The following is a 5,641-nucleotide window of genomic DNA, read 5'->3' on the forward strand; positions in this document are numbered from 1 at the left end:
ATGAAGCAGAGGCATATACACAGGGATGAAGAAGTGAGAGCAGGGCAATAATAACTGGGAGTGGTAACATTTGTCTTTATTCTCTCTAGGTTTTAAAATGTGTATCGCTATAGAGACTTACTTTTTTTTTTTTAAAGAATTATTTTATTTCATTTTTATGTGTATGAGTACACTGTAGCTGTACAGATGACTGTGTTCCATCATGTGTGTGGCTGCTGCTGATCTCAGGACCTCTGCTCAGGCTGGCTCCGGCCCCGCTCGCTCTGGCGTAATTTTCTGCAGCTGCGTCCGATCTCATTGTGGGTGGTTGTGAGCCACCATGTGGTTGCTGGGATCCGAACTCGGGACCTTCGGAAGAGCAGTCAGTGCTCTTACCCGCTGAGCCATCTCGCCAGCCCCCCCCTCCGTTTTTTTTTAAAGATTTATTTATTATATGTAAGCACACTGTAGCTGTGTTTAGACAAAACAGAAGAGGCCATCAGATCTCATTATGGATAGTTGTGAGCCACCATGTGGTTGCTGGGATTTGAACTCAGGACCTCCGGAAGAGCAGTCAGTGCTCTTACCCACTCAACCATCTCTCCAGCCCCCTGAGACTTACTTTTTAATCTTTGTTTTTCCAATCCTTTGTTTGTTCTTTTGCTAGGCACTGTTAGAGAATTTTACTTCAATAAAAACTAACTTCCTTTCTTAGGCTTTAGTATTCTATACCGTATTTTTAAATTAATGTAGCTAATAGAAATGATACTGTACATTCCAGGAATTAATACATACCTAATAAAAACAGATATTATAAGGAAAAACTTTTAAAAACATATACTATATTCTATTAAGTTGGAACATTTAAAAGAAATGGATCACTCTCTTGACTCAGTTGTATTTTTTTTTTTAAGGAAGGCAAAGCCTTGGTTCTTGGTGATTGTGACTTTTGTACTAAACTCAAGGAAATAGTTGCATTTTTAGTTCACAAAGTACTAGATAATGACATGCATTAATATTTTTTTGAGAAATGCAATAAGTACATAATTTACTAAAAATTTCCAAAGATTACATGTAGCAATCTTACTAAGTGAAATTCTTATTAACTCACAGCTATAGACTTGCATAATAAAAATGTAGCACACAATTTTAGGGGAGTTTTGTGTTAACATAATTTTGTTCTAAATGTCATTTAAGGGCTACACATACATAAACCCTGTGGGTTCTATATTGTTTCCATGATACCAGATGCTTGCTTTTCTTTGTTATTTTGCACACACATACACACACACACACACACACACACACACACACACACACACAGACACAGACACACATACACACACACACACACACACACACACACACACACACGCATGCACTTGTGTACTCAATCTCTATTTTTTCTCTGTTGGCACAACTCAGCCAGTTCTCACTTTGATCTTGCTATTGCTGTGTTAAAGATAGGGGGTGAATGCATAGCTGGTTGCATGCTGTGTGTTTACCCAGTGCTTCACCAAGCATGGCTGTTTGTCATTAACAGGAGGAGGAAATAGGAGCCGGCAGGCACCAGAGCTGCTGCAACACAAAGGTAATGGAGTGGAGGAAGTATGAAGAAGATTCAGCAGATGTCGGAAGATTCACCACATGGAATGAAAAAAAAAAATTACTCTGAAACTAACAGTTCTTACATAATGTTTTATTGCAAATTCTTAAGGCATCTAAGGTTTTATGAAAGGAGACCCAAGTAATGAAAAAATATAAATTCATTTAGTGGAAATGCATTCATTTCATCCCACGATGGGAAGGTAGTTGGGGTTTGGAAAGCATTAATGAGTGATGATTGTGAATATTATAGAATTAAGAAATCATAAGGCAAAAGGAAAATTATCTCAAAAAAGCAACTAATGCAAGGCTGATATTGGGATGTAAAGTGAATAAATAAATAATTAATTAAAAAGCATCTACTATGTAATGATAAAGGGAAAATTATATTATGAGTGCACCTGAGGCCACATATCATCCTAAGGCACTTATGCAGCTCTGAATATCAATGCGTTTTTATTTTGTTGGCACTATTGTAACAATTTAAATGTAAGGGAAAGCAGCTTTGTGGAGAAAGGTCTTTTGATAGAGCTATTTATTATTGTGAAAGAGGAAGCAATTCTTCAAAATAAAATAAAGGAGGTGGGTGTGAAGGAGGGGAAGGCCGTGTTCCACAGAAAGATCAAGATAACGATTATGCATGACACCAAGAATATCCAAAGAGCGTTTATCACATTGTTTGTTGGCAGTTTAAGTTTCTCTGATCTCACCTGTAATTGGCAGGAAATTCTTAATTACTCACTAATGCTTTTCATAAATGAAAGAGACTTAGAGCTTCCTATAAAGCAATATACTCTGTTAAAAAAAAAAATCAAAATTCCCTGGCGAGCTAGCTTCCAACCGTTGCTCAAACTCTACAAATGTTTCCTTCATTTAAGTATTGACAAAATCACTAACTTCACCTATTGTGTTATTTGTATTCATTCAGCTGTAAGTTACTGTGCTCTTAGCCATAACAAAGCTTTGGGAAACACAACTGAATAATTAAGTTCACCTAAAAGGTATTGTGAGCAACGGCAAGCTTCTGCTCACTCAAACATTAGAATCACTGAACGGGTATTACGTGCAACGGTGGTGAAGCCTAAGTACAGTAAAGATCACAGGAGAGAAGGAAGAAGCAGGCAAGAAGCCAGTCCCTGCCTTGCCTTGGCCTACCCAGCTTTCCTCACCTTTAATAGGGTTCTCAGGATCAATATGCAGTATTCTGAGATACTAGGAACTCTCTGGTAAAGTCAGATCAGTGTCTATATCCCCTCTAGAACAAGATGCACTTGTAACACTTTCATTTATAGCAATTACTGTGGCTTCTGGAGGCCAACTTTACAGAACCAAAGGTTGCACAGGCCCCTCACCTATGTAGCACAGAATAAGTACTTACTACAAATCAGGGCACAGCTGTGTGCTGCCTCGCCACACACGCTGGGCTCGCTGGGCTCCAGTGGTTCCTACTTGTCTATCTGTGATGAAGCTGTTTCACTGAGTCCTGGGCTGTGTGAGGCTGTGCCTCCCAGCACTTAGATAAGATACAGTCTCCAGAGGATATTCAGTGTGAACTACGTCATAAAGGTAGGTGACATTCCGTAATAAAGGGAAAGAGGGGACACGCTTGCATAACAGTCCCCGGGAAGGCAAAAGACAGCATGCTTGGGGACACTGCAGATGTAGGTCTGGCAGCATCAAAGGTGCTAGGATAATACCAATCTTATCTGGAAGTCACAGAATTATCCCGGTTCTTTGGGGGCTTTTTGGTGAGAGTATCTATAAAGCAGTAGTGGGATTTGAAAATCGGGGTGTCGGATTTCGGTTGTGCTGCAATGGATTTGAGAACCTAGAAACCATGTATCTTTCAGAACCTTTTTTGTCAGTAGAGATAGCCTCCTCTGTCTGCCATGATACACTCACTACCTCAGCTTTGTTTAAAGACTCAGTGACAACCTTCTCTGAGGCAGATATGTGAGGATGTGTTCTTTTTTTTTTTAAATTGAGTTTTTACTTATCCACTTCACGATGCCCCCCTCCTGGCCACCCCCACTCACAATCTTTCCTCCTACCTGCTTCCCTTCTCCTCTGAGTGGGCCTCCTGGGTATCCCCCCACCCTAGCACTTGAAGTCTCCATGAGGCTAGGCACATCCTCTCCCATTGAGACCAGATGAGGCAGTCTAGCTAGAAGAACATATCTCACAGACAGGCAACAGTTTTGGGGATAACCCTCATTCCAGCTGTTCTGGACCCACATGAAGAGCAAGCGGCACATGTTACTTATGGGCAGAGAGGCCTATGTCCAACCCATGCATGTTAATTGGTTGGTGAATCAGTTTCTGGGAGTCCCCAAGGGTCCAGGTTAATTGATTCTAATGATCGTCCTGCGATCCTTGTGAGGATGTATTCTTAAATTAATGGATGAGAAAATCAGGAGCATAGCCTTAGCCCACGCCATCCAGGACATATTCCTCAGTGTTTGTATCTAACTTCACAATCTTGCCGTTCTTTTTCAGTAAAGCTGATTCCTAGAAATGTGAACTTGGTTTCCTGTTGTGACTGAAACAAGTTAGCACAGACTTAGTGATTAAAACAATTCAGATTTCTTCTTTTAGGATCCCAAAGACTAGAAGTCATAAAGCACAGGGCTTGATTCCTTTTACAAACTCTAGAGAGCCATCTCTATTTTCATGGTTTTGGACTTGCCTAGCATTTATAGTTTGTTCATGAATGGTTTGTGGTAGGTTCATGCTAAGGTTCTCTAGAGCAGTGTTTCTAAATCTTCCTAGCTCTGCGACCCTTTAAAACAGTTCATGTTGTGGTGATCCCCCCATCCATAAAATTATTTCATTACTATCTCATAAGTTCATTATTCTTAATGAACTGTGATGTATCTAATATTTAGGATATTTGATACGTGATTCCCAAAGGGGTTGCGATCCATAAATTCATCTAGAGGAATAGAATGAATATATTGGGTATATTAAAAGGAGACTTATTAGGTTTGCTTACAAGCTGTGGGTTGGATTCCCTAACAATGGCCTGCCTCATCTGGCAAAATTGAGGGTCAGGTAACTGCTTAGTTCATTGAGCTGTGTGTTTTCAGCAGTCCCAAACAGGTACAGAAAGACTGAGACATTCCTGGAAAGCCTAGGCCTTTGATCGGTATTGGAAGTCCATTGAAGCTGGGTTCTGATGTCAGTGAAGGATGATATCATCAGGATCAGCAGCATACTCCAGCAAGAGACGGAGGAAAAGGATGTCCTTACATCTGTCTCATTGTGGGCAGGCACTGTCCACATTAGGGTGTGTCTTCCTGCTTCTATTAACCTACTAAAAAAACATTACTCACTCGTGCTCAAAGGCTAACTTAATCTAGATAACCCCTCACTGGTGTGCACAATCATGGGTGCATATATCATGGGTTGTTCTATGTCCTGTCAGGCTGCGGATCATTCTCGACCACACAGCCACATCCAACTTTACAAGCAGCAATGCGGCTTCTTCTAAGCTCCAATTTAAAGCTGACCTTGCCATCTCCCCTCTTAAGAGGACGGTTTGATTATATTTGGCTCATCCAAGGATCTAGGATAAATTACCCAGACCATTAGCCTTAATTTATTCTTATATGCCGACTTCCTGTTTTCCATGTAAAAGGCGCTGTCGTGTGTCCCTGGGATTAGGATATGGGCATCTTGGTGGGAGTACTGTTTAGCTTACCTCTTCTCTGAGATGGCTTTGACAGTGACAGTGACACGACAGTTGCAATGTTTCTAGAATTGGGAATGTTGCCAGTCTTTACCTGAATGCTGGTTGGCAGTGTTCAGAGCAACTTCTAAGCCAAAGTTTGGCGATGCGGTTGTCCTTCCATCTCTTCCAATGGGCTTGTAAAGACCTATCTAGGCTCCTAAAGTAAACACTTTGCCGTTTGGAATGCCTGGATTAGGTCTCACTTTTCACATGGAGTCTTGATTTCTAGGACTTTAAATAACTATATTAGCATCACTAGTTCCGGCTAAAAAGCAACATTCTAACAGATTTCAACTCTGAGAACCTATTTAATGGCCATGTGATCTT

At 40.7% G+C, this 5,641-nt stretch overlaps 1 long non-coding RNA gene across 1 annotated transcript; it reads right to left on the bottom strand.

The window, feature by feature from the left end:
- Window positions 1–323: 323 nt before the first annotated feature.
- Window positions 324–3,126, bottom strand: LOC116087673. The gene is made up of 3 exons (XR_004117555.1): window positions 2,963–3,126; window positions 1,485–1,557; window positions 324–348 (listed from the first exon to the last, which is right to left on the bottom strand). It is a non-coding gene; the product is annotated as an uncharacterized LOC116087673 (long non-coding RNA).
- Window positions 3,127–5,641: the final 2,515 nt, after the last annotated feature.

The sequence above is a fragment of the Mastomys coucha genome, unplaced genomic scaffold (genome assembly GCF_008632895.1).
Source record: "Mastomys coucha isolate ucsf_1 unplaced genomic scaffold, UCSF_Mcou_1 pScaffold13, whole genome shotgun sequence".
NCBI lineage: Eukaryota > Metazoa > Chordata > Mammalia > Rodentia > Muridae > Mastomys > Mastomys coucha.